This window comes from Anomaloglossus baeobatrachus, unplaced genomic scaffold (genome assembly GCF_048569485.1).
Source record: "Anomaloglossus baeobatrachus isolate aAnoBae1 unplaced genomic scaffold, aAnoBae1.hap1 Scaffold_2733, whole genome shotgun sequence".
Lineage (NCBI taxonomy): Eukaryota > Metazoa > Chordata > Amphibia > Anura > Aromobatidae > Anomaloglossus > Anomaloglossus baeobatrachus.
The window spans coordinates 147,460-153,081 of NW_027442233.1; the positions used below are offsets into that span (position 1 = coordinate 147,460).

Below are 5,622 nucleotides of genomic sequence, written 5' to 3' on the forward strand. Positions count from 1 at the left end.
AATACAATGAAGAGCTAAGGATGTGGTGCGGTAGAGACCGTTCTCATACCTCCTGTCCATCTGCCGCACATTACACACCGGCCAGGTAATACAATGAAGAGCTAAGGATGTGGTGCGGTCAGAGGCCGTTCTCATACCTCCTGTCCGTCTGCCACACATTACACACCGGCCAGGTAATACAATGAAGAGCTAAGGCTGTGGTGCGGTCAGAGGCCGTTCTCATACCTCCTGTCCGTCTGCCACACATTACACACCGGCCAGGTAATACAATGAAGAGCTAAGGCTGTGGTGCGGTCAGAGGCCGTTCTCATACCTCCTGTCCGTCTGCCACACATTACACACCGGCCAGGTAATACAATGAAGAGCTGAGGATGTGGTGCGGTCAGAGGCCGTTCTCACACCTCCTGTCCATCTGCCACACATTACACACCAGCCAGGTAATAAAATGAAGAGGTAAGGCTGTGGTGCGGTCAGAGGCCGCTCTCATACCTCCTGTCCATCTGCCACACATTACACACCGGCCAGGTAATAAAATGAAGAGCTGAGGATGTGGTGCGGTCAGAGGCCGTTCTCATACCTCCTGTCCATCTGCCACACATTACACACCAGCCAGGTAATACAATGAAGAGCTAAGGCTGTGGTGCGGTCAGAGGCCGTTCTCACACCTCCTGTCCATCTGCCACACATTACACACCGGCCAGGTAATATAATGAAGAGCTAAGGATGTGGTGCGGTCAGAGGCCGTTCTCACACCTCCTGTCCATCTGCCACACATTACACACCGGCCAGGTAATATAATGAAGAGCTGAGGCTGTGGTGCGGTTAGAGGCCGTTCTCACACCTCCTGTCCATCTGCCACACATTACACACCGGCCAGGTAATATAATGAAGAGCTGAGGATGTGGTGCGGTAGAGGCCGTTCTCACTCCTCCTGTCCATCTGCCACACATTACACACCGGCCAGGTAATATAATGAAGAGCTAAGGATGTGGTGCGGTAGAGGCCGTTCTCATACCTCCTGTCCGTCTGCCACACATTACACACTGGCCAGGTAATATAATGAAGAGCTGAGGATGTGGTGCGGTCAGAGGCCGTTCTCGTACCTCCTGTCCGTCTGCCACACATTACACACCGGCCAGGTAATATAATGAAGAGCTAAGGCTGTGGTGCGGTCAGAGGCCGTTCTCACACCTCCTGTCCATCTGCCACACATTACACACCAGCCAGGTAATATAATGAAGAGGTAAGGCTGTGGTGCGGTCAGAGGCCGTTCTCATACCTCCTGTCCGTCTGCCACACATTACACACCGGCCAGGTAATACAATGAAGAGCTAAGGATGTGGTGCGGTCAGAGGCCGTTCTCATACCTCCTGTCCGTCTGCCACACATTACACACCAGCCAGGTAATAAAATGAAGAGGTAAGGCTGTGGTGCGGTCAGAGGCCGTTCTCACACCTCCTGTCCATCTGCCACACATTACACACCAGCCAGGTAATAAAATGAAGAGGTAAGGCTGTGGTGCGGTCAGAGGCTGTTCTCATACCTCCTGTCCATCTGCCACACATTACACACCGGCCAGGTAATATAATGAAGAGGTAAGGCTGTGGTGCGGTCAGAGGCCGTTCTCACACCTCCTGTCCGTCTGCCACACATTACACAGCGGCCACTGTCACAGGTCTGGAAAGTTAACGAACAGAAATTCCATCTTTAGGCCCTGTGCGCATGCTGCGTATTTTGCCACGTTTTTTGGTGGTTTGTTGCCCAAAACTGCATGCATTGTCTTCCCCAGCAAAGTCTATGAGAATTCAGACAGGCTGTGCACACGTCGCTTCTTTGTTCCTTGCAGTTTTTATGGAAGGAAAAAGCAGCAGCATGTCACTTCTTTCTGTGTTTTGGAGGACTGGCAGATCAATCCCCCGCTGGCTCCAGGTCAGTGGGGGATTGATCCCCAGTGTCTGGTCAGATGCTGGTCCCCATAAAAAGTCTATGGGGAACAGAATCCGGCACAAAGCATTAGGAGCAAGCACTTCATACTCACCGATCACCGGCGCGGCTGTCACACTGCTCCTGCGGCCTCTCATTCTTCTTCCTGGGCCGCTCATTAGGCTCATACATATTCACGGCTTCCCCTGCCCACTGGTGGCTGTGATTGGTTGCAGTCAGATGTACCCCCACACTGACTGACAGCTGTCTGACTGCAACCAATCACAGCCGCCGGTGCGTCTATATTGTACAGTAAAATAACAGTGTGCAGTCCCCTCAATTTTGATACCCAGCTAAGGTAAAGCCTCACAACTGGTGGCTGGTATTCTCAGACTGGGGAGGCCTATGGTTATTAGGCTGCCCCCCCCCAGCCTAAAAATATCAGCCTGCAGCCTCCCGGATTGCTGCATCCATTAGATGTGACAATCCCAGCACTTTACCTGGATCATCTTGATTGCCCTGGTGTAGTGGTAATCGGGGTAATAAGGAGTTAATAGCAGTCCACACCTGCCACTAAGTCCTAAATTAGTGATGGTAGCATCTATGAGACCCCATAGAAGAGAGGAAATCCAGAAACAGCTTAATTAAAAGAAACTTTATTAAAGACAGTGGGAAAAAAAGGACACCCTGTCCATCACCACGTCTCACACAGATGACTGCTCTTACATGACAATATCAAAGTGAATGCGGCCACTTATAAAACCCACACAACCTCTGAGGGGGGAACAAACACCGTCACTGAATCATCAAATCACCAAGACACGAGCAAATGACAACTTACAATGATAGAAGATTACAAGAAGCATCAATACAACATTATATAAGTACACCCCATATAATACACAGTACAGAGAATATATAAGTACACCCCATATAATACACAGTACAGAGAATATACACAGAGAAGCATCAATACAAACATTATATAAGTACACCCCATATAATACACAGCACAGAGAATATATAAGTACACCCCATATAATACACAGTACAGAGAATATATAAGTACACCCCATATAATATACAGTACAGGGAATATATAAGTACACCCCATATAATACACAGCACAGAGAATATATAAGTACACCCCATATAATACACAGTGCAGAGAATGTATACAGAGAGATATCCTTTTATGTCACTTGTGGGATTCTCTCCAATAGATGAAACCTTCATATTCAGTGGATGAGGAAGAATTCTCTGTGGAGCCGACATTGCCCCGAACTCTATAAAGAAAAATGACCAATAATTAGTAATAATAATAATAATAATAATAATAATAATGCCACAAATTCCCATAAACTGTGTATAATGAATGCGCTGATAATCACCTGCTAATAAACCCATCAGTATCAGTCACAGATCATTGTGGAATTCAGCCCTTTGTGATCTCTGGCTCCAGCTTTAATATCCAATGGCCTTCCCTTATATACAGTGACCGCTCCAATCCCCTCCTCCTGGATCTATCCCCCCGCTCCATGCCTCTAACGGGAAAAGACAACAGGGACGCCGGGTGCTGCTCTGCGACTCCCCCACAGACAGAGCATTGCATCCCCCCCCCCTTCCCCCAGGCAGAGCATCGCACCCTCTCTCTCTCTCCCCCCCTTCCCCCAGGCAGAGCATCGCACCCTCTCTCTCCCCCCCTTCCCCCAGGCAGAGCATCGCACCCTCTCTCTCTCCCCCCCTTCCCCCAGGCAGAGCATCGCACCCTCTCTCTCTCCCCCCCTTCCCCCAGGCAGAGCATCGCACCCTCTCTCTCTCCCCCCCTTCCCCCAGGCAGAGCATCGCACCCTCTCTCCCCCCCTTCCCCCAGGCAGAGCATCGCACCCTCTCTCCCCCCTTCCCCCAGGCAGAGCATCGCACCCTCTCCCCCCTTCCCCCAGGCAGAGCATCGCACCCTCTCTCTCTCCCCCCCCTTCCCCCAGGCAGAGCATCGCACCCTCTCTCTCTCCCCCTTCCCACAAGCAGAGCATCGCACCCTCTCTCTCCCAATTCCCACAGGCAGAGCATCGCACCCTCTCTCTCCCCCCCCCCTTCCCACAGGCAGAGCATCGCACCCTCTCTCCCCCCCTTCCCCCAGGCAGAGCATCGCACCCTCTCTCTCTCTCTCCCCCCCTTCCCCCAGGCAGAGCATCGCACCCTCTCTCTCTCCCCCTTCCCACAAGCAGAGCATCGCACCCTCTCTCTCCCAATTCCCACAGGCAGAGCATCGCACCCTCTCTCTCCCCCCCCCCCCTTCCCACAGTCAGAGCATCGCACCCTCTCTTCCCCCCCTCACAGTCAGAGCATCGCACCCTCTCTTCCCCCCCCTCACAGTCAGAGCATCGCACGCTCTCTTCCCCCCCCTCACAGTCAGAGCATCGCACCCTCTCTTCCCCCCCCCCCCTCACTGTCAGAGCATCGCACCCTCTCTTCCCTTCACAGTCAGAGCATCGCACCCTCTCTTCCCTTCACAGTCAGAGCATCGCACCCTCTCTTCCCTTCACAGTCAGAGCATCGCACCCTCTCTTTCCCCCCCCCCCCCCCTCACGGTCAGAGCATCGCACCCTCTCTTCCCCCCTTCACGGTCAGAGCATCGCACCCTCTCTTCCCCCCCCTCACAGTAAGAGCATCGCACCCTCTCTTCCCCCCCCCCCACGGTCAGAGCATCGCACCCTCTCTTCCCCCCCCCACGGTCAGAGCATCGCACCCTCTCCCCCCCCCCCTCACGGTCAGAGCATCGCACCCTCTCCCCCCCCCCCCCCCCCCTCACGGTCAGAGCATCGCACCCTCTCCCCCCCCCCCCCCCCCTCACGGTCAGAGCATCGCACCCTCTCCCCCCCCCCCCCCTCACGGTCAGAGCATCGCACCCTCTCCCCCCCCCCCCCCTCACGGTCAGAGCATCGCACCCTCTCTTCCCCCCCCCCGGTCAGAGCATCGCACCCTCTCAACCCCCACCCCCCGGTCAGAGCATCGCACCCTCTCTTCCTCTGCATCGCACCCCCCACAGATAGAGCATTACACCTACTGCTGCACACTATTGCACCCAGAGACAGTGACCTACAATCCCTTTTTATTTCCCCCTGAAGCTCATACATGATAAGCTCCATCAGATATTACCTCCTGTTACATCACACCCAGGGCTGGAAACAGCAGAAACAGGGAAGAGGGGAAACATCCTGCTGCTTGTACAGCAACTGCGCACTGACTGCCGGGAACTACAGGCTCCTCCCACACAAGAGGCCGGTCACATGGGCGTGACGTCACCAGAGGTCCTTCTGGCCACTGGGATCTAGACTCTACCATATATCTAGTGTGCGGCTCTGCAGGAGGAGGTAGGTGCAGGGTATTATATATCTAGTGTGCGGCTCTGCAGGTGGAGGTAGGTGCAGGTTATTATATATCTAGTGTGCGGCTCTGCAGGAGGAGGTAGGTGCAGGGTATTATATATCTAGTGTGCGGCTCTGCAGGTGGAGGTAGGTGCAGGGTATTATATATCTAGTGTGCGGCTCTGCAGGTGGAGGTAGGTGCAGGTTATTATATATCTAGTGTGCGGCTCTGCAGGTGGAGGTAGGTGCAGGATATTATATATCTAGTGTGCGGCTCTGCAGGTGGAGGTAGGTGCAGGGTATTATATATCTAGTGTGCGGCTCTGCAGGT

General features: G+C 53.5%; 1 long non-coding RNA gene across 1 annotated transcript; it reads right to left on the bottom strand.

Moving 5' to 3' along the window:
• Positions 1 to 2,563: 2,563 nt before the first annotated feature.
• On the bottom strand, positions 2,564 to 5,185 carry LOC142265223 (uncharacterized). The gene is made up of 2 exons (XR_012731576.1): positions 5,083 to 5,185; positions 2,564 to 3,209 (listed from the first exon to the last, which is right to left on the bottom strand). It is a non-coding gene; the product is annotated as an uncharacterized LOC142265223 (long non-coding RNA).
• Positions 5,186 to 5,622: the final 437 nt, after the last annotated feature.